Genomic DNA, 23,157 nt, shown 5'->3' with positions numbered 1-23,157 from the left:
GTGTGCCCTGGGGCCTGGGCGGGCCTCCGGTGGGGCTCCCCACCTGTGTGGAGAGGGCCTCAGACTTGGAGGAAGAAGGCAAGGCCCGAGGGGGTCTTCACAGGGAAGAGGTGGGTGGGTGGTGCTGAGCAGCGCAGGCAGGGGGCCCAGGCTTGGAGTAACTCGCTCTGTGCCTAGTGGGCTGTGAGCCCGACTGCAGAGCGTGCGGCTGCATTGCCCCTGGAGGCACAGCCCAGTGCCCCGAGGGCGGCCACGGGCCTTGCCACGCGGGTCAGGCTCTAGGCCAGCTGAGCAGGATGCTTCACTGCCTGGGTCTCTCCTGTGGGAGTTCTTGGTGGATGTGACTCTCCCTCTTCTCTCCATAGCCCCTCGACACACGCACACACACCCAGACACACACACACACTCACGGAAAGGGGGCCCTTGTCCATTAGATGAGGCGGCTGAATGTTGGTGACCATGCATGCTCCAGGCTCCGTGCAGTTCATTCTGCCCAAGGGTGGCTGTCCCTGGAAGCCTTTTCACTGCCATTCATGCCGTGTTGCTGTTGTACCCAGAGGGGCGGGAATTCTTGGAGCGCCAGCCCTGGCAGGAGGCGGACCCAGGCCTGTGGGCCTTTGGTTTCAGGCACGCAGCTCTAGAGTCTCGTTGCACAGCATAACTGCCACTCACTCCCGGCGTGTTGGTCAGCTGACTAAAATCCGTGACGCTGCTTTTGGCATCTGTGACACGCACTTTGGGATTTTGTAGCTTTTACGCAAAACCGTGGTGAATGCCGTCCCATCTTCCTCTCTGCACCACTGAGGGTGTGCTGTGCTTTTCATTGTGGGTGTGAAGGTGGATGCAGGTGGCTCTTGCGAAATTACCTTCCAGCTGCACTTTCAGTGTACCCCGCGAGGGGCGGAGGGGCGGACGGTGGCCTTTGTGGCGTAGAAGGCGCTGAAACACGAATAAGGGTCCTGGTGGCCTGGCCTCGGGGTGTGGGCTTAGTGGACCGTCCAGACGTTGGACCCGAGGGAGGAGGTGGGAGGCCCTTGGCAGGGAAGGTCTGGTGCGGTGTCCACAGCAGCGGGCTCCTGGGTGATCTTATTTGGTCTTCGCTGAAAATAAAGAATCCCGAGCCCTTGGCGCCTGGCACTCGCTTCCTGGCGGCACGGTGGTGTGTGTGGGCTGCGCCCGTGGTCTGGTCTCTAGGCTGTGTTTTCCGGAGGCGTCCTCGAGGGAGGACGCGGGCAGTGGCGCTGTGGGGACCTCGGGGCGCGTGGAGCAGAGGACGCGTGGAGAAGAGCTCGTGTGTGGGACACGGGACTCCTGTCGTCGCCCAGCCCTCCTGCCTGTGGACGGACAGCTGGGCAGGTGTTGTGTCGCAGGTGGAGGGGGTGCCGTCTGCTGCCTGTGAGGGTCACGCACATCCGGTCACCGTTGTTTCCTTATATGCCGTGTTTGGTCGTCTGCGGTATTTTGGAGAAGCAGAGTTGATGGCACCTGCATCCTCATTCAGCTGGCCGTTCTTGTGTGTTTTACTAGCAGAGGTTTAAATGGCCGTGAACAATGTTCCAGAATCTTAGTCTAAAAAAAGGAGGGGGGCGCAGATACTAACCCTAAAAGTAAAACTCTCAGAGAGACATGGAGTTTGCTGCCTCAAGGAGGCTGCCATCCAGGCCTGCCGCGTGCTCTCCAGTGTCGGCCGCGAGCGCCCGTCTCAGGGGCAGAGCGCGCCTGGCACTTTTGATGGCTGTGAAGTTGGCTGCAGGTGGCACCCCGTGTCCAGGAAGCTAAGCTGGCGATTGACCCGGGAAAGTGCCGTGGTGTCAGGCCGTCTGGTTGTCCATTGTCCGAGGCTGCCCGTCTTCTTCACCCTCTGGGGCTTTCAGAGCATTACCCTCTGAGACCCGCAGGGAGCGAGCGAGCATGGGTGTCAGCGGGGGCGGGGTGGGGGTGGGGGGGGGCGCGTGGCGCCCTCCCAGCATGGAAGCCTCTGGGCCTGGCCGCTCTTGCCTTAAGAGATGAAGTTTAGAGAATGTCCACGCAGGTGCCCCCGCCGGTCCCCCGGCTGGTGAAGCCAAGGCAGCTCCAGGTGCTGCGTGTTCTGACCTTTCTGAACACCCACTTCAGCTGAAACAGAATCTCTGCGCGAGGCCCGCGGGAACAGTCGTTACGGGAAGGTCTTACCCAGCTCTTACCCAGGTGCCGGTGACGAACCCGGCGTGGAAACCCGGTACCAGTGGCCGAGGCACACCTGCACTGCCGCCTGCGCCGTTGCCGCGCTGCACACACGTAGAAGCAGGAAGCGGGTGTGGGTGACGTGAAACCCGCGCTCACGTGGCCAAGATCTTGGCCCTTCATAGTGACCCGTGGCGAGAGGTTAAAAGTTGCATCTGATCCCTCAGTTTCTTCGTCACCAAAACCAGCGATGGGCAGGGGTGGGGGTGGCGGTCTTTGGGACCCAAGGCTGTGGATGTGCTTGTCCCTGGTGGTGTTCGAGGAGGGCACATAGCTCTGGGCGCCTTGCCTGGAGAAGCCCTGGGGGCCTGTGACTGTGGGAGTGGGCCTGGTCTCACGGGAGGAGAAGGACTAGCCACAGGACCGGTTTTTGTTTTGGTTTTTGTTTTAACGTTTATTTATTTATTTAGTTGCACGGTCTCTTAGTCGCGGCATGCAGGATCTAGTTCCCTGACCAGGGGTTGAACCGGGGCCCGCCGCATTAGGAGTGCGGAGTCTTACCCACTGGACCACCAGGGAAGTCCAGAGGACCTTTTTTTTTTTTAATTTATTTATTTATTTTTATTTTTGACTGTGTTGGGTCTTCGTTTCTGCGCGAGGGCTTTCTCTAGTCGTGGCAAGCGGGGGCCACTCTTCATCGCGATGCGCGGGCCTCTCACTATCGCGGCCTCTCTTGTTGCGGAGCACAGGCTCCAGACGCGCAGGCTCAGTAATTGTGGCTCACGGGCCCAGTTGCTCCGCGGCATGTGGGATCTTCCCAGACCAGGGCTCGAACCCGTGTCCCCTGCATTGGCAGGCAGACTCTCAACCACTGCGCCACCAGGGAAGCCCCCAGAGGACCATTTTTAAAGATAGATGTCAGAAGTTGAGCGTAGTAATGATGCCTGACTTGTGTTATAAAGGACTTCCTGCTTCTCGTTACTTTCACTGCAGTGTTCTTCTTCTTCTTCTTTTTTTTAACAGATTCATTTATTTTTTTGGGTGCGTCGGGTCTTCATTGCTATGTGCAGGCTTCCTCTAGTTGCTGGTGCGCGGACTTTTTCTTGTTGCGGAGCACGGGCTCTAGGCGTGCGGGCTTCAGTTGTTGTGGCGTGCGGGCTCAGTAGTTGTGGCACATGGGCTCTAGAGCGCAGGCTCAGTAGTTGTGGCACAGGGGCTCAGTTGCTCTGCGGCATGTGGGATCTTCCCGGACCAGGGATCGAACCCGTGTTCCCTGCATTGGCAGGCGGATTCGTAACCACTGTGCCACCAGGGAAGTCCCATCGCTCCAGTGTTCTTTACAGAAAGAATAGAAAGGAAGGTTGCCCTGAATGGAGCCTCCAGCTTGGCGAGCAGGAGAGGGCTGCTGGGGGAGGGCTGCTGGGGGAGGGTGGGGTGTCGTCGGCCCCACCCCAGGACCCCCCTCCCCTGGAGTGCCGGCCAGGCTTGCTCTCTGCTCTGCCCTCCCAGATGCTGCCACAAGCAGGAACAGCCGTGGGCCCTCCCCACAGAGGGGTCCAGGGGGCTGGCTGCGGTGACCCCCTGGTTCACTCTGTCACGGGCATGGCCCCTTCCTGCCTCCCGTGCAGGGGGTCACCCTGGTGAGGACCTAGGGCCGGAGGGCCTGGGCGTGGGTACGGCAGGCCTCTGCCTGGCGTGTGTGCTCCCCCGCTGAGCAGGAGAGGGCCATCCGCTGGGGGTGGGGGGGAAGGAGGCGGGCCGGGATGGGCTGTGATGCCAGCGGCTACAGACGGCCCCTTGTCATCCCCTCTGCTGTGTGTCTCTGTGGGTTTGACACTTCCAAGGACCTCATATCCGTGGAATCTTATAGTATTTGTGTTTCTGTGACTGGCTTATTTCACTGAGCATAATGTCCTCAATGTTCTGAAGTCTGTGTGGTAGCATATTGCAGAATTTCCTTCCTTTTTAAGGCCGAATAATGAATATTCCATTGTAGAGATAAACCACATTTTTTTCCATCCATTCATTTGTCGATGGACACTTGGGTTGCTTCCATGTTGTGTTTGACTCTTGTGAGTAATGCTGCTGTGAACATGGCGGAGCAAATATCGCTTTGAAACCCTGCTCTCGTCTGGGGGAGGGTGTATGCTCAGAAGTGGAATTGCTGGGTCACATGGTAATTCTCAGTTGCACTTCTTGAGGACTTGCCATATTGTTTTGCACAGCAGCTGTACTGTTTTACATTCTCGCCAGCAGTGTACCAGGGGTCCAGGAGTTGACCCCTTGGAGATGATGGCTGAAGGGCCTCGGAGCAGCCCTGGGAGGTGACACCCTGTCTTCTCTTGACATTTATTATGTGCAAAATGTCCTTTTGGGGAGGTCCCCAAAATTGCGCTGTACCTTCTTCACAGAGCTGGCACTTGAATCAGCAGTGTCGTTCTGGGAACGTGCTCCTTACTGCCTCCTGGCTGTAAGGCCTGTTCTGCTCCTTCCAGCTTCCTGAGCTTGTTTCCTCTTCTGACCAAGGTCAGCTGACATCTAGTGTCCCCGGGTCCAGTCGATGGCGGCCTGGGAAGCCTGTGCTCATCACTGGAAGTTTCCATTTCACTCCCTTCACAGGAGACGTCTCATGTGGACTTGTTGAGAATCAATAATAAATAATTTTTAAAAATTCACCACAGACTGTTATTTGCAATCTATAATGTCATATTTTTAAAAAGGTAAGGATCAGAAACTTGAGAATAAAAAAAATACTGTGCTTTGTTAGTGAAAAGCAGCCCCAGCTCATGGTAAGGTTTTCAAAATGCTTTTGCAGTCATCTGTTTGCTCTCTGCAGTAGTAACGTGAGGGGCCTTGAATTATTTATTAAAAGCTCACCACACAGGCTCACGCTGGCTGCGTCCCTCTGGTGGGTGGGGACATCCCTCCAGTGGGCGGGGTCAGTCTGGCTCTCGTCTTTGCCCTGAGCCTGCCCCTGTACTCCGGGCCAGTGCACACCAGCTCCGGTGCGGAGGGATTAGGCAGGAGAGGCCTCGCCGCTTCTCTGGGTTCCGTTTCTTGTGATCTTGGGCAAGTCACGGATCTCCCTGCTGTGGATGAGAATGATCTGTGTTCCCTGTCTCCTTCTTTCTTGGGGTTATTTAATGGCTCCACGAGACAGTTCCACAAGGGGCCTTGCCTCCCATTGAGTGGAGCATGAGTGCTCATTGTGAATGGGTCCTTAAGAAACTACCCACCCTCAGTGTGTCTCTGCTTATTCCAAGACTAAGTAAAAATAAGCATCTTTGCTTTTTCTTTTGTTCATTATGGAACAAAACAAAAACAAACCTCTGCTTTTAAAATACCACAAGTGGGAAGAGAAACTTTGCTTTTAAAATCCCGGAAGTGGGACCGTCAGCTCTTCCCTGCTGTGGCTGCTCCTGTGTGTGTGATCCTTGCAGGTTTGCCGAGGGTGGCAGCAAGACCCGCTTGGGCTGAGAGGAAGCTGGGAGCGGGCGAAAAGGTGGGAGCCCGCTGCCCCTCGTTCCTCATTCAGATTTGGTGCTGGCCTTGGGGTCACGGGCAGCTACACACACAGCCAGTGTCCATCTGCCTGGGAAGACTTGGTAACCTTTAGATTCTTCTAACGTTGTTAGATGGAAACAAACTGCGACCCCGAGCTTTCCTTCATGTCTTCTAGTGCGTCTGCAGTGCGTTGCTCTCTGAACCCCCTGGAACTCTGAGGGTCCATCTCCCGCTGCCCCCTCCTGCCATTGGGGCTTTTCATTCTTAAAGGGAGTAGAACGGACCTTGCCATGTCACCCCGCCACACCTAGATGACAGAACAACTGCAGATGGATCAACCACCTGGTTCCTGCAGCCCCGCGGTGGGCTGCCCGGGCCCCCACCCGGCTCTCTGTCCGAGCTTGTGGTGGCCCCGGCACCTTCCCTGGTGATGGGGCTGCTGGGGCAGGAGACCAGCTGCCTCACAGGGTCGGTGCTGCTCGGCCAGGCTCCGCCTGCTGAAATACTGACCGTCTTCAGCCTCTTAAGCATTTGGTGACTTGTCTAATATTCATGAAGTCATGAAGTCATTTCTCAGAGTTTCCTTTCACTTAAATTCAGAGGGAGCAGGCAACAGGACGCTGTCACATCCTAGGGTGAGATATCTTGCTTCAACAAGAGCATTTTTTTGTTTGCCGCACGTAAGGTTAATTCTTGAAGATGCAGGCCTCGCGAGACGTGTAGGAGCGGAGGTGTGTGTTTCAGCCACCGTGCCACGTATTCCTGAAAAGCAGTGTAATGACGCAGCGGGTGGACCGTGAGGGCGGGGGTGGCGCGGGGCCCTGCCTGTCCTTACAGAGGGGCGCCCAGCTGAGGAGGCTCCGCCCGGCCCCCGCACACCCTGCCGGCCGGGCAGCGCGCTCAGGGCCTCGTTCTGGTGTCGCAGTGCTGCCGGCTGTGCCCTTGTGTTGGCCGTGTGTCTGTCGGTAGAGGCGCTGCCTGGAACCAGCTCCGTCCGGTTGCCCGGGGCTGGTGTTCGTCTGTGAGGAGCCTTCCTGCTAGCGCTGACAGACCCTTTGAGATGCTCTTTAGAGACAGGTAGAAGCTTCCTGTTTACTTTCTCTTGTTTTATAGTTTTACGTCTGTGTTCGCATGAAGTGAATAAACCCTGTAATGGTAGTATTTCCATACTTAAGGTTTAATCATTCCACCTCCTTCCTCCAAACTTGCGATTAAAGGTAAGCCGGTTCCGATGGTCCCCTTTGCTGAGCAGCCGCAGGGCGTGAAAGAGGCTTGGGGTCCGGGGGCGGGATGGCAGTGGCCACCCAGCGGGCTCCTCTGAGCGCGTGGCACCCCGTGCGGCCCAGCGGGGCTCGACGTGCAGGCTGGGTCATCCGGTGGACGGGCCACCACGGGAGGCGTCCGTGCTGAGGAGTGGCGTGGCCGGAGCTGGGCTTTCCGAAGATCAGCTGCCGTGTGGTCCGGACAGGTGGGGCAGAGGTGGCCCCGGCCACAGGCCTCGCTGGCCGCACCACAGCCCCGGGGGGAGGTGGTGGCGTGGCTGTGCGGTGTCGGCGGGGCGGCCCTGATCACAGGGCGAGGGGCCGCGGGCGCCGGGGCTCTGCTGAGGTGCGCGGTGGCCCGCCTGTCACAAGGGCCTGTCTCTTTGACCCAGCCATCTCTAGGGACCCTCGTCTCATGGTTATTTTTGAAGAAGGTAACAGCTTTGCTGAGATACAGTCGGCACACCACACAGCCCCGCCTAGCCTCTGTGTCCCCACGGCTGCCTCGCCACCTCAGCAAGAAGCCGCGCCCCTTGGTCATGGCCGCCCACCCCCCTCCCGCCCTCGGCAAGCCACTCATCTGCTCTCCGTCTCCGAGGATTTGCCTCTTCTGGACCCTGGGTGTGCTGGAATCATACACTCTGCTACCACGGAGAAACACGCACGTGTGCACCTGGGCACGTGTCAGGAATGCGTTGTCTGTGATGGCAGAATCACGGAAAGAACCCAGATGTGCGGAATGTAACTTGCAGACACGTTAAAGAGATTATATCTGATGTTTCATTTAAAAAGTGTGGTCTGATCTTGTTTAAGTGAGACTGCATGTGTGCTCATAGCACCAGCCATTCATCTGCTGAGCTGAGAGAGGCGGCCTCCTCCCAGCCCCCCAGGCCTCGGCCGGGCCTCTGCTGTGCCCCGGACCCCGGCTCCCGCTCCTATGGAGCTTCCAGGAGACCCCCTCCCCTCCCCGAGCCCCCTGCTTGTCGCTGGAGGGCTGAGCGTGGAGTGCACATGGGCACGCAAGCTGCTGTCCTTTTCCCTTCTTTACCGAATCCTCCAAACCCACTGTGCTGCCAGCTACACCCTGTTTCTTTGCTCCCCTTCACAGCAAAAGTCCTCTTAAAGAGGTGGTTGGACCTTTGTCTTCAGAGCCTCTCCTGCCCCCGCTCTTTGAGTGCTTTGTTGAGACACAGTTTAAATACAACGGAATGCACCAGTTTTAAGTATACAGTGCACAGAGTTTAACAAATCATTGGAGCCATGTTCCTACCACCACAATCCTGACGCAGAAATCTCTCTCATCCCGAAGTGCCTCTTCAAAGCCAACACCTTCGTCCCATCCCCTGGGCCCAGGAAACGACTGGTGTGCTTTGGTCACTATAGGTTTTCTTTCTCTAGACTTTGCTGTGAACGGAACCACACTGCTCCATTCATCCTTCCACTCAGCGCCCATCCCATGGGTTCCACGCAGCACCTGTCTGTCTACAGACATTGCACTGTTTCCAGTTCTTACCTGTTACGATCAGAGCTGCTGTGAACAGTTGTGTACAGACGCTGTGCCTGTGTTTTCCTTTCATTTTGGTTATTGCTCAGAGCTGGGATTTCTGGTAGGGGAATGGTTAACTTTTAAAGAACCTGTCAAACTTTTTCTAAGTGACTGTACAATTTTGTGTTTCCACTGGCAGTGAATGAGAGTCCGTCCAGTTGCTCTGTAGCCTCACCGTCACTGGGTATGGTCGTTCTTTCTAATTTTGGCCGTTCTAGTGGTATCCTGTTGTGGGTTTAATTTCTGTTTCCGTAATGACAAACGATGTTGACTGTCTTTTCTTGTGTGTGTGTGTGTGTGTGTGTGTGTGTGTGTGTGTGTGTTCCTTGTATGCTGTTTTGGTGAAGTATCTATTCCTTCATATCAATTTTTTTGGTCCATTTAAGAACTGGGTTGTCTTACTGAGAATCCTCTATAATTCTATACTTTAGAGAGTTCTTTATATATTTTAGACAGAAGTCCATTACCAGGTTTATGTCATGCAAATATTTTCTCCCAGTTTGTGTCTTGTCTTTTCAATCTGTTAAGTATCTTTTGAAGAGCCAAAGTTTTAATTTTAGTCCAAGCTAACAGTTTTTTTCCGATACTTCATGCTTTTGGGGTCTTAAATCTTTGTCTAACCCAGTGTCACAAGATTTTCTCTTATGTTTTCTTCTAGAAGTTAGGTAGTTTTGGCTCTTATATTCAGTTCTACAATCCATTTTGAGATCCTTTTTGTGTAAGGTTAAAGAGTTTTTGTGTTTGTTCTTTGTTTTGCACGTGACGATATCCAGTTATCCCAGCACCGCCTGCCGACCAGCCGGCTGTTTGCCACGTGGTGGCTGTACCTTTACTGAAGATTAGCTGCGTGTATATGTGGGTCCACTTCTGGGCTCCCCATTCTGTCCCACTGATCTGCACGTCAGTCCTTAGGTCAGTGTTACACCGTCCTCATGACTGTAGCTTTGTATTAAGTCTTGAAATGAGGTAGTGTACGTCTTTCCACATTGCTCTTTTTCAACATTGCTGAGGCTACGCTGTGTGCTTTTCTTTTCCATGTTCATTTCAGAATCAGGTCATCAGTTTCTACCAAAAAAAAAAAAGTCAGCTTGGATTTTGATTGAAGCTGTGTTAAGTCTGTAGATCAGTTTGGAGAGAATCAGTATCTTAACAACATGGAATGTTACGTGTATTTAGAGAGGACTTGCACATATTTTATCCCTAAGTAATTTTGGGGTGCTATTGTAATCGTCTTGCTTTTTTAAAATTTCAATTTTCTAATGTTTGTTGGTACTGCATATACATATAATGGATTTGTTTTTTTTTTTTTTTGCAGTAGCGACCTGTTTTGCAAATTTGCTAAATTCACTTATTGTAATAGGTTTTAAAAAAAATACATTCTATAGAATTTTCTGTGTGGATATGTTTGTCACATGTGAGTGGAGACGGTTTTACGTTTTCCTTTCCATTCTGTGTACCTTGTATGTCTTGTCTTACTGCGCCGTCTAGGCCCAAAGCCCAGTATTGAAGGGAAGTGTTGAGAGTGGGCACTCTTGGTGTGTGCAGTCTTTCACAGTTCAGTGGGTTACTGTTGAGTTTTAGTAGGTTCCCTTTATTAGGTTGACGAAGTTTTCTTCTTTTCTTAGTTTGCTCAGAGTGTTTAAGGCAAACAGGAGTAGAGTTTTGTCCTACGTTCTTTTTTACCTATCAAGATGATAATTTTTGAAAATGCAATAGAGAAAATTCAGTGAAACCAAAAGTTGGTTCTTCGAAAAGAAATAAAATGGATAGACTTCTAGTGAAACTGATCAGGGAAAAAAGAAGACACATTTTCAATATCAAGCGTGAGAGAGGGAACATCACTATGATCCTGTAGCTGTTGAAAGGATAAGGGAATTTTACGAACAACTTTATGCCAATAAATTTGACAACTTAGGTGAAATGGACAAATTCTTTAAAAGACAGAAACTACCTAAGCTCACTCAAGAAGAAATAGATCACCTGAGTAGCCCTGTATCTATTAAAGAAATTGAATTTTTAATTAAAATCTTGACACAAAGAGACCTTCAGTCCCCGGTGACCTCACTGGTGATTTCTACCACCGCTTAAAGAACAGGGAATGTCTGTCATACACAGGCTTCTCCACCTGTCTGTGAGGCAGGATAACCTTGATACCAGAATCAGAGGAGGTTGTGATGAGAAAACTACAAGCCAGTTCCCACGTCAATATGGCTGTAAAAATCCTTACTTTGGAGCAAAATTGATTTAGCAATTTAAAAGGATAATAATGCAGGTAGGGTTTATCTCAGAAACTCGCATTTGGATTAACACTCAAAAATCAATCGCTGTAATGTGCCATACTGACGCAATAAAAAAGAAAAACCATGCGATCATCTCGAAAGATGCAAACAAACAAACAAAAAAAGTGACAAAATTCCATACGCATTCACAATAAAAAACACTCTACAAAGTGAGAACGGAAGGCGCTCCCTCAGTCTCACGAGCAGGTTTTAGGGGTCCCCGCAGTGGCTGCAGGTACTGCAGTGTGAACAGCTGAGTCCTCTCCTATGCCAAGTGCAAGTAGGCTGATGCTGGCACCTCTTTTGTTCTCTTTTTAGAAATAACTTTTACTGCTGAAGCAATACTCTGCCTTGTGGAAAATTAGGAAGTACTGATAAGGAAAAATAAAGCATACAACACCACGTTTTCACTGCCGGGAGAAGAGATCTTCTGTGTGTGTGTGCTTACACGTGTGCATGCGTGCATTGTGTGTGGGAGGCTCTGGGGCCCAGGTAGCCCACGCAGTCCAGGTGCTGCTGTGGGGTGCTTGCCTCATGGCCAGTGGCCAGTGGCTGGAGTAAAGGTGGCTTGATCCCACGGCGGGGCCCTGCTTGCCACCCTGTGAGCCGATTGCTTGCAGTAAGTCTCTTAGTATGTGTGTCTGTGTCTCTGGCTGACCCTGACTGACCTGATAAGAGTGTGTAATGTATACTTAGTAATTTTATAGAATCCCCTTTTTACAGTCAGTGACTGCCGCCTTCCGTGTCAGTGAGCCCTGTCTTGTCTACTGCGTGGACCACGGAGAGACCTCCTGCCCCTGCTGCTGCCCACAAAGCCCTCCCTTTATGGTCCTGCCTTCCTGCTCTCCTGTTGCACTAGTACCTCGTCCTGTGCCTTTTAGCTTGCCTATTTTATGGGTCATTAAAATGAAAATCCACCTTTGACTTTGGGCTCTGTTATACGTTTGCTTTTTATTGGTTTTGTGTAATTACCTATCACATGTTCCTTCTGTGCTTTTAGGTATATTCTGATTTGAAAGCCTCTTTATCGAGATACCTTTTGGAAATAAATACATTTTCCTCTAAGAACCACTATACTGGTGTTTCCCAGTTTACTGTGTAGCGTTTTGTCATCCCCAGTTTTGAAGGCTTTTAATTCCCACTCTGATTTCCTTTCTGACCCTCGTCCTTAGAAGTGCATTTCTTAATTCTCAGATTTAAGATGTCCGTGGTCTCTCCGCCCCCCATCTAAACTGTATTGTGGTGTAAGAAGTTGGTCCTTTCAGATTTGTTAGACTGCTCTCTGGGCTGTGTGTGGCCAGTTTTCATGACCAATTGTCCCGTGTCCTTGAAAAGAATGGGCATTGTGCGATTACTGGCTGGGATGTTTTGTGTGTGCTCATTGGATCAAGCTGGCTATTGTGTTCCAGTCTCTTGTGTTCTAGTGTTTGCTGGGCTTGTCTCCTTGGCCCGTTAGCTACTGAAAGGTGCTTTAAAGCCTGTTCCTATGATTGTGGCTCTGTCTTCCCTGTTGTGTCAGTTTTTGCTCTTTGCTCTGAGGCTGTCTTCTGTGTCTCGTGAAAGGAGCCTCTGCTGTGAGGTAGTGACACACTTCATCACCTCCTGGGTTGGGTCGTGTAGCAGCCTCAGTTCCTCTGCTCGCTATTTAAGCAATGTATCTTTTCTTTCCTTCTCTCGAAATCCTTCTAGGTTGTTATGTTCTTGATATCCCTTGCTCATTCTGAGCTAGGTGGATTGCTTTTTCCTCTCCAGTCTGACAGACTTCGTCTTTTAGCTGTATTTCTTAGTCCTCTTACTTTTGTACTTAATAAACATTAGTTCTTTAACATTGTATTTGTTCATTCTGACTTTTCTGTCTCTTTTTCTCTCCTGTTTTGCCTTTTTAGATCTTTTTCTGTTCCCTTTTTATTTCCTCTACAGATTTGGGAATTACACACTTTTCGTGGTCACCTTGGACATTAGAGTGATGTGTAGCAAGCCAGCCTTTTCAGACCACCTGGGACACCCCCCAGGTTGCCTTTCCTCGCGCTTCGTGTCCATTCTTGTTTCGATTGCGTTGTGTGTGTGTTTATATATTTTCACCTATAACTGCCACTTCTTCTGAATGATCTTCTTTATTGGTATCTTTCATGAGGAGCTTCGTAATGAAACTGGAGAAATGGACTTTGGTGTTTCCTTGCAGGTGAAGATAAGGCTGAGGGTCGGGGCCTCTGTTGTGTGCAGGCCTCGGCCGAGCCTCCCCCAGCCCACGACCCTCGCTCCTGCCCGTGGTTCTCGATGTCTCCCAGACACCTTCTCCGGGCTGCGGAGAAGTACCCGCATTTGTCCTCGAGACTCTGAGGCAGCTTGTAGACAAGGGAAGGACAAGACTCCTTTATTCAGGGGTAATTTTGGAAGATGGAATTATTTTATCCCCGAGAGGATAAAATCTGTGTCGGTTGGTTTGCTTGGAGCTGCTGACCCTGTGGCCGTGACCCTGAGAGATGGTCCTCAGAGGCCCTGCCGGGGCACCCCCGTGATTTTCTGAGCCCCTGCCTGCCTTTGTAAAGTGGAAACAACACCATCTGTTCAACTGAGGCTAGTTAGGGGCTCTAAATAAAATGACATATGAGAGTAAAGCAGCGTGCAAATGTAATTGGAAATGGATCATTAAACCCAGGCCCTTACTGAAGGGGGTGGGGTGTTGTCGTTAGTTACAGTTGCTGTGTGTACGGCGCACTTGCCTGGGTTCCATGTGGCCCTGTAGGACAGTGGTTCTTTTCCTGATATACACACAAGGAGACCGAGATGCGGATTAAAGGGCTTGCTCATGATTTCAGCCAGTGAGCACGGGTTGTTTGCTGCGTGGTCCACGGCCACACCACACCACAGGTTGTGAGGGTCTGGCTTGCAGATGCCCTGGCCTGAAACAGCCCGGAAACAGCCCTGTCGTCGTAGTTTCCCGGAGGCCTGCCTTCCCTCTACTCCATCAGCTTTGGAGCAAGAACGGGGGAGGGAGCCTTCCGTGGCCTCGGGGTCCCTTTCTCAGGGCCCAAGGCGCTTCCTTGAACACCAGGAACAGTGAGCTTTGGGAATGACCCTGGTGCAGGGCTTATCGGACGCTTCTCGTCAGGCAGCACCTATGGACGCGTCTTCACACATGTGAGTTTACTCCCTGGAGTGGATTCGGGACCAGGTCCTCTCTCTGTAGCAGGTTGTCGAGAGGAGACACGGGGCTTGCCTGCACCCGCCCCCTTTCCCCAGCCCTGTGCAGAGGAATAGCTGCGTACTGTGACTTTTTAGGAAGTTCACAAAAAAGACAAATCTGAGTTGATACTTACTTTGAAAGAATTTGCCACAGATGCAGTTTAAATAGCTGGATCTTTAAAACAAAGCCCTGGAGTTTATAAATGTTATTTTGTATATCTGTTCAGGAAGTTAGATTTGCAAACGGACGTGACTGCAGTTTCTCCTGGTTTTGCATCCGGAGTCCAGGATTCTAAACATGTGATGGCCCAGGCCTCCTCGCCTCGCACCTGCTCCCTTTCTTCCGCCCCTTTGCCATGCGGACGGAAATCAGTGCAGGGGACACTCTGAGTAAACGAAGGTTTGCTTATTCTGTAAAAACAATTTCTCGGAACATTTTTATCATCTCCGTTTTAACATGCAATTGTTCTTTTCCTTGGAATATTTAGTATTTAATTTTAATGATGACTGTCCTGAGAAGTGTATCTGTAGGGCCCATAAATAGGTTTTTGCAACACAAAATATCAAGTTTGTTTTTTCTCTTAAAAATATCAGCTCATGATTGGGGATTTAGTTGCCTAGTTTTCTGTACGATGCTTTAAAAATGTGGTAGGAAGAAAAAGGGGAAAAGCATGTTCTTCTTCACCGCATCATGTGCTGGAAGAAGACCAGAGGTGATGGGTGGATGCTGACAGTCCCGGAGACGATGCTGCAGTCCTGCCAAGTCACGCCCTCACACCTTCGGTTGGGTTCATGTCCGCCTTCTCTCTGCAAGCCTGTCAGGAGCACACCGACTTATACTGCTGGTTTATCCTGGACTGCATGATTTGGTTCCAAAGTCTCAAACTCTCCGAAGATGAAGTGGACTGTGTTTTTCAAACCAAGTTGGAACTGGGTTCTGAGGCCGGAAATCTTGGACTCTCTGGCCTGGACCCTCCCTCGGGTCTCCTCCGGCTGTGGGCCTGCCCCCACTTCCACCTCTTCCTTTGAAGCCAGCTCTGAGTTGGTCCTAGGAACCTTGGCCCCGAGGGCCCGGGGAGGCTCAGGTGACCGTGTGGGGAGGGCCCAGAGATCCCTGAGGTGACTGCAGCCGCTGTGGGCTCACGCCCTGTGCTGTAGACGCTGCCGTCTCGCGGCCACTTCATGTCCGTACACGAGTTTGCACAAAGCTGATTAATCCGGGGGCCTTATATTTTGCTTCTGTAGGTACATAATTTTGCAGTGTTTGGTATATCCGGAGATTAAAAGCACGTTTGCATACATGGAATTGCTCTGAGTGGTACCAGTGGGGTTTAAGCCGTGGGCAGGGTAGTGAGGGGAGGGGGTGGGTGGTCCTTGCTTTAATCTGGAATTTTTATGCCATTATCCTCTATTTACAGCTTTCAGGAATCATCTGGTATCACTGCACATATGTTTAGAGCTGTTGCCAAGGTGACGAGCCTCGTCTCACTGCCCACACAGTCCTTCCGGGCGGGAGACGCTTGGCGGGATCTGTTCACACAAGGGTCCCCAGGCTGTCCCGTTGCAGTCACGTTGTCTGCCCCCTTGTAGCTTGATTGCCTGGTTGCTTTCCCTGCAGTGTGTTTCCCATGGAGAGAAGGGGACCCGCTTCGTTTCTGTGGTTGTTTTCAGCCGACCTCCTTAGAGACACAGTGACCAACTCGGGCTTCCTATGTTTGTCAGTGGAAATATCCATTTAAACATTTCTACAACATTGCACATAGACAACTGCAGTCATAGGACCTGGGTTGTGATGTACGGGTTTTTCCGCTGGGTTAAAGGAGCCTGAAGTCATGTGCATGAGAGTGGTGCTCCTCCGGGTGTGTCGGTGGCTTTTCCGTCTCTCTGAAGGTTGAATTTGTACAGTGAAGCGGCCTCGTGTTTCATTTGGGGCCGCCTTCTATTCACCTGCCATGTCACTGTGCACTTCCAGGAAGAGAAAACTGTCAACCTTCTTTGGGTCATGGACTCCCTGGGGATCGGGTTAAAAGCTGTGGATCCTCTCACTTTTCCTGCGCCGTTTCTGGAGCCTCAGGGCTCTCCAGACGCTTGTCCCCTCACCTCAGCTGTCCCTGAACTTCGTCTCAGAGGTTTGGCCCAGGGAGAGTCTCCTATCATCACTCGAATTTACAATTTCTATTTAGATGAAGGTTCCCGGTTATTGACTTTTGGGGTGGAACCTAGTTCCACAAAAGACTCTGTCACATGCAAAATACCTTTCCCCCTTTCTCTGTCAAGATCTCTTGATAATTTTACAACTGAAGACGTATGCCACCATCAGAAGTAACAGAGGGCATGGTGTGAATGACTGTGCAGTGAGAAGCTGCATCAGGTTTTTTAAAAGAATTTAGTTTCTTGCAGTTCCATTTCTAGTTGTGAACCCTAAAAGAAACTCTTAGGTATACATGTACAGAAGCGTAAAGACAAATGTTCATTGTAGCATTGTTTGTACTGCCAAAGAGCTGGAACAAAATAAATGCCAGTCAATAAGAGAATTTTTTTTCCCTTTCAGACAATGAATACCACACTGCAGTTATAATAAAGTAGAACTACATTTAACAGAAGCATAGATAAATCCCCGAAGCATAATCTGGAGGGGAAACGGTGTATGAAGATCCGTGCAACATGTTGCTTGTAAAAATATCACGTATCATGTTTATAGGTTTACAGTGTAGCGTGTAGCACGAGTGTGAAAACATGTATGGTGATGACTAGCATCAAAATCCAAGATCTTCGGAGAGGAGGAGGAGGAGGAATGATAGCAGGATTCATAGGGGCTCCAACTATGTATGTAATATTTTTATATAAAAAAATTCCAAACCAAATATGGCAAAATGAACAGACAATGGATACATGAATGTTTCTTACATTATTTCTCATACTTTTCTGTATGTTTCTACATTTTAATGAAAATATTAGCCATTGTTACTTTGTTATAAAATGACAAGGATAGAAAATATTTGCTGTGAGGAAATCATAAAATGTAATAACCCATTTTAAACATATTAAGGGGCCCTCCGGATTCCTGGAATGGTTTGAAAAAGAACTGCTTTTACCCTCGACACTGTGAAAATGTGACTCAAACAATGTGTGCCGTGGGCTTTGGGAATTTAGAATTTGACCTCAGTTTGCTCCTGTTGACTGGCCTGCCCAGTCTGTAATTTTTTTATTACAGTTTCGTAGGTGAGGATTTTTGTTTGTGATTGTTTTTTGTGTTTAATTGGCAGGTGGTAGGGTTCGAACTGAGCTGGCCACTTGTCATGCCTTTGGTTGTGTCCAGGGGAAGCCCACCGGGTCCTTTCATGATCCAGTCCAGGCTTTCACCACAGTGGTCAGACGTCACCTTCTGTTCCGATCCTGAGTGAACGGGACTTGTGACGGTGGCCCTGGAGGGAGTTTCTAGGTGGAACGTGGGTTCTACTCTGGACTCTCCGAGCATCCCGCTTGCTAGTTCTGGGCGTGTCGTTCCCACCGTGCGGATTCCGTTTTTCACCCTGTGAAATAACTGTCCTAGGACAAAACTTGTGGGGTTTTTCCAGATCATGTAGGTAAAATGATTAGTAAAACATGAAATGTTAAGTAAGGTTTGTGGATGCAGTTTGCAATTCCATATGTTTGATTCTGTAATCAAATGATAGAGGCAGTGTATGTGCATGGTGGAAAATCATAAAATACAAATAAGACTGAAAGTACATTCCCGCAGGGGTCCCTGTGTCACTAGCTTCTGGAGTCTTGTTTCATGGATTAATTGTATTTTATTATTACATGTTATATTTTAGCAAAAGTGAGATCCTCCTATCTTGTAACTGGTTTTTACCTTTCCATTTCAGATCTCAGAGCTGTTGTGTGGAAACAGGCTTTTTCTCCGTGACTGCTGATATGAGCTGCTTTTTACTGTGTCTGTCAGTGCCTTGGTTTAGCACAGGGTTGGGTGTCTTTTTCTTTTCTTTTCTTTTCTTTTTTAAATATTTATTTATTTATTTATTTATGGCTGTGTTGGGTCCTCGTCTCTGTGCGAGGGCTTTCTCCAGTTGCGGCAACTGGGGGCCACCCCTCATCGCGGTGCGTGGGCCTCTCACTGTCACGGCCTCTCTTGTTGCGGAGCACAGGCTCCAGACGCGCAGGCTCAGTAAGTGTGGCTCACGGGCCTAGTTGCTCCGCGGCGTGTGGGATCTTCCCAGACCAGGGCTCGAACCCGTGTCCCCTGCATTGGCAGGCAGATCCTCAACCACTGCGCCACCAGGGAAGCCCGGGTGTCTTTTTCTTAAAGGGCCAGAGAGTAAATATTTCAGGCATCGCAACCTAAGGGGCAGTGTTGAGGGTGTCACGTGGGTACTTGTATCACCGTTTACAGGTGTCAGCACTGTTGGTGGGCCCAGCAGGGAGGAAAGCCTGCACTGGCGGTGTGAGGACTGTTAGGAGGGCCCCTCTGGCTCCCCTCCCAGCCACCCTCCTCTCCAGGGAGGGGCAGCAAGTGCCCACCAGCTTTTTGCCTTGGGCTCAACTGAGCCTTTGCTGAGTTTACTGTGAACAAATCCCGGTTTCTATGATGAGCCTTCTTCCCTGGCATGGAGCCACCACGCTCAGAGCCCCTTTCCCTGGGTGAGGGGAGCAGCCAGCGATCCAGGCCTGGGGCCCCTCCTCGGGGTGGAGGTGACCCCTGAAGCTGGTGTGCCGCCTTCCCTTAGGGGTCCGAGGGGCCACGCCAAGCAAGGTGGAGAGCAGGGTGCAGCCTTTGTTGGTCTGTAGACACAGGGGGAGGTCCTTTATCTTGGCTTTGGGGAGCAAGTGGCCAGTCGTAGGACGCTCCACGAGTTTGTCTTGCGTAGATGTTGTGCTGGTCCCTGGGGCTGCCGTAATAGCCGCCACGCGCTGGGTGGTGGAGGCAGCAGAAGTGCGTCCTCACGGTTCTGGAGGCAGAATTGTAGGTTGCGGTGCTGGCAGGACACTCCCTCCCCAGGCTCCTGGGCAGCACCCCCGGTCTCCTCCAGCTCCTGGTGGCCCACGCCTTCCTCGGCTCGTGGCCGCGGCACTGTCTCGCTTCTCTCACGAGGACGCTTGCCGTTGGGGTGAGGGTCTGCCCCGAGTATCCAGGAAGGTCTCATCTTGAGGTCCTTCACTTAGTTACCTTATCCCAAATAAGGTCACGCTCACAAGTGCTGCGTGGCAAGATCTTTGGGAGCGGGCCTCCCATTCAGCCCACTGCTGGTGTTTCCTTGAGGTAACCGTGTAGCTTTTCTCTTTCCTCTTTCAGATGTAATGTAGACGTGAACAAATGCACAGGTCTGAGGTGTACAGTGTAAGTGTGCCCACCCCTGGGACTCTCAACGCCACTGGGAGGGCGCTTCCGTGACGCGGCGGGGACTCCACGGTGGGGGGCCTGCCTCTGAGCAGCGCTGCCCTGTGGGCACGGTGCACCGGCGCCGCTCCCTCGCGGACACGCGCTTTGCAGTTCGCGGCTGTCGTGCACAAGGCTCCCTCCCACAGGAAGTAGGGTGTCTGGGTCAATGCATTTTCAGTATATTCTCTCCGTGCCCTCTTACTAAGGAAAAACCGCTCCGTTTCTCCAGGAGCCCTGCTGCTCCGTCCAGGAGAGGCTTTTTGTTGGTTTTTGCCGAAGTGAGCAGTCTGGGGAGGAGGTGGGTCCAGGGCGAGGGTCAGCGTGTGTTGTGCTCCGAGTGGGCGGTGCCAGTGCCCAGGAAGGGCTGGGAGACCTGGGAGTGGTGCCCTGTGCTCCCGGGACCCTGGAGGCGGCAGGGCCACGACCTCCACCTGCCCGCCATGAGGCCCACGCCCCCCGTTGTCACAAAGGCACACAGCAGCAGCACGTGAAACGTGGCCGACCTTCACTACAAACAGGACTTGTGACTGGGGTGTGTGTTTAGAGTTACTTGTTTCGGGTGCGGGGAAACCTGTTCAGAAGAAGGTCGCAGTGAGTGTAGTTGCCCCGAGCAGTTACCGGAACACCCCTCTGCTCAAGTTCCAAGGTGAAGCGTCGGGAACCGTGGACACGCGTCCCTCCCTGGTTTTTCATTCCCAAGTCTGACGAGACTCCGGGCACAGGCCAGGTGATGGTGACTTCTGGGACAAAGGAGGTGGCTTCATTATGGGTTTATTTCTGGATGATTCAGTTGTTACTAATTAGGCTTGTTTTGCTCCAAGCGTCCCCTTGGCAAACTTGCCATTCAAAGAGGGAAATTACCAGCCGATTATTTAAACGTAAGGGAAGTGGAGAGGATCGTTCTTTTGGTAACCTTTTTCTGCAAAAGACTTTCTGTTTCAGGAACCAGAGAGTATGGTGGACACAGTGTTGGCAGCACAGACAGGTCTTTTCCAGGCTGCTGTGTGAGTTTAGCCGCTGTGTCCCCTGTGACAGATGACCGGGCTGGGGTGGGCTCTGTCCCGGGGAAACCGCAGCAGCACACGATGGGGTGAGCAGCCTCGGCGGTGCCCGGCCCGGACAGGTGGACGTGCAGGGCTCCAGGGGACAGTGTGTCATGGGGCCCAGCGGAGGACGCATCTGGGGACATCGCCCACCCTGAGGCGGGTGCTGGTGCTTGTCCTGTGACACCGCGGGGCCACGTTGTGACGCTGCTGCACCGAGCATGTCCGGCGGCAGGTGTGCCTCGGGGGCTGCGGTCACTGGGCCCGGGCTTGTGCTGTGGGCTGAGAACAGAGGGGAGGGGAGGAAGCCTTCTCCGGCTCTGGCGGCCGGCCAGGGCGCCCTCCTGGGCTGGCTCAGAGGCCGAGCGGCAGTCCTTCCGAAGACGCTGCGAGTGCGCACACACACCCGCGCCTGCACATGCGGAGCCGATAACCAGCTGCGGGGCCGCCAGCCACATGGGCCACGTGCGCCCGTAAGAGCGTGTGGCCCAGCAGGCTGATGTGAACAACCTTTTTTAAAAAGCAGTTTTGGAGGAGCGGGGCCTGGGCGTCTCACGTCCTCGGTGAGGACGTGCTGTGGGACACACTGCGGGGTGTGGGCTGCAGGACAGGACACGTGGCGCCCCGGTCTCCTGAAACGAGCCCCTGCTCAGAGCTGCCCTTGTGTGGGCACCGGGCCGAGACCGGAGGAGGGAGGAGACACCCGGGGTCCCTCTCCTGGATGCACCTGCGCAGCAGGAGGTGTGCGAGCACCGCGACTTTGACCTTGATGCTCTGCTTGGTGTCTCCATCCATCTGTCCGGTTTCCTGATGGGAAGATGTCCCTTTATATCCAAAATGTTACACTTGTACAAAATCCTTTTGTCACCTGTCCTTTGGCTTTTCTGGCCACATAGACCATCCTGGGGGGACACGGAGGTGCTGAGGGTTGTGCAGAGTGGGAGGACCCACAGGGCCACGTCAGCCACGGCCCACTCCCTTTCCTGGGAAGGCACCTTTGTAGGCAGGGTGCCTCCAGCCTCGTGGAAGTTTGGGTTCCCACGGTGGTGGTGGCTCTTATTTGAGCCCTGTGGGACGGTGCCGGGAAGTGGGGAGGGGGTAGCATTTTCACACGGGGCCTGGCTGTCCAGCCTTCAGGGGTGAGTGTGCCGTGTGCTTGTGCGTGTGTGTGCATTCAGCCGGGCTGCTTCAGGCTCTGGTGGAGGCAGTGTCCTTGGCCTGGGCCTTCACTGCCCCTGAGGATGGTGGTTCTGAGTCTTCAAGCCTCCTGGCTGCATGGTCACGTGGCCAGAAACCCATTATCGAAGTAACAGTTAAGGCTTTTCCGAACCAACTGGCAGAAAAAGTGTCGAGTTTCCTGTGACGTCGCCATCACTTCTTAATTTAGAAACTGATGAAAGATCTACCCACGGGTGTCATCAGGCAGAGGGGGGCACGTCCACGGTTGCATTCACAGAGATGCACGGTAGAGGCAGCGTCCAGCCACCGGCCGCTGCGTGTCTGCTCCCCACCATCTGCACGTGCAGGCCTGGGGCAGACGCAGGCGATAAACACCGTGAGGACAGTGGGCGGAGCCTGTGCCTGCCCGCCCCTTGTCACTGCCGCGGCTGTGGCTCTTCGCTGGAAGTGGCGGGACCTCACCCTTTGGGGGCAGGGAGGTGATGGCAGGAGGAGACTGGTTCCTCAGAGAGGGGGGCACACCTTGGCGCTCAGGCAGAAGCCCATAACCAGGTGTTCCTTCAGGAGAAGCATCTGGAAGTGCCCTGGAGGAACACTGGCTTCAAGGGCTCCATCCTCAGCCCCCACCTCCCCAGCCTGAGAGACGTCAATGGTCCCTGATGGAGCCCTGGGCAGGTGTCAGGTATCATCCTGAGCTCTTAACATGAGGAAGGTTTACTTCCATATTTTATAGAGAAACAGATATATCCAACCGCAAACCCAGGGCTCTTTTTTTTCTTCATTGAAGTATAGTTGATTTGCCATGTTATGTTATATATATTTCAGGTGATTCAGTATTTTTGCAGATTACACTCCTATTAAGGTTATTATAAGATATTGGCTATAATTTCCTGTGCTGTACAATATGTCCTTGTAGCTTATTTATTTTATACATAGTAGTTTGTGTTTCTTAATCCCCTCCCCCTATCTTTCCCCTCTCCCTTCCCCCTCCCGACTGGTAATCACTGGTTTGTTCTCTGTATCTGTGAGTCTGCTTCTTTTTGTTATAGTCACTAGTTTGTTGTATTTTTTAGATTCCACATATAAGTGATCTCATACAGTGTGTGTTTTTGTCTGTCTGACTCATTTCACTTAGCATAATGCCCTCCAAATCCATCCATGTTGCTGCACATGGCAAAATTGCATTCTTTTTTATGGCTGAGTAATATTCCATCGTGTGTATAAACACCACATCTTCTGTATCCATTCATCTGTTGATGGACACTTAGGTTGCTTCCATGTCTTGGGTATTGTAAATAGTGCTGCTGTGAACATTGAGGTGCATGTATCTTTTCAAATTACAGTTTTCATTTTTTCCAGATATATACCCAGGAGTGGAATTGCTGGATCATATGGTAGCTCTATTCTTAGTTTTTTAAGGAACCTCCATACTGTTCTCCATAGTGGCTGCACCAATTTACATTCCCACCAGCAGTGTAAAGAGGGTTCCCTTTTCTCCACACCATCTCCAGCGTTTGTAATTTGTAGGCTTTGGTGACGGCCGTTCTGACCGGTGTGAGGAGATACCTCATTGTGGTTTTGATTTGCATTTCTCTAATAATTAGCGATGTTGAGC

At 51.8% G+C, this 23,157-nt stretch overlaps 1 protein-coding gene and 1 non-coding gene across 9 annotated transcripts in view; one reads left to right on the top strand and one right to left on the bottom strand.

The window, feature by feature from the left end:
• ANKRD11 (ankyrin repeat domain containing 11) overlaps positions 1–23,157 on the top strand; it is a 164,415-nt gene that overhangs the window by 99,138 nt on the left and 42,120 nt on the right. The gene's annotated exons all lie outside the window — the stretch shown is intronic.
• TRNAR-CCU (transfer RNA arginine (anticodon CCU)) lies at positions 2,670–2,742 on the bottom strand. The gene has a single exon. It is a non-coding gene; the product is annotated as a tRNA-Arg (tRNA).

Source organism: Balaenoptera ricei, chromosome 19 (genome assembly GCF_028023285.1).
Source record: "Balaenoptera ricei isolate mBalRic1 chromosome 19, mBalRic1.hap2, whole genome shotgun sequence".
NCBI classification, from domain to species: Eukaryota; Metazoa; Chordata; class Mammalia; order Artiodactyla; family Balaenopteridae; genus Balaenoptera; species Balaenoptera ricei.
Note: the sequence above shows the minus strand (reverse complement) of the source record. Positions and strands in the feature narration are given on the sequence as shown.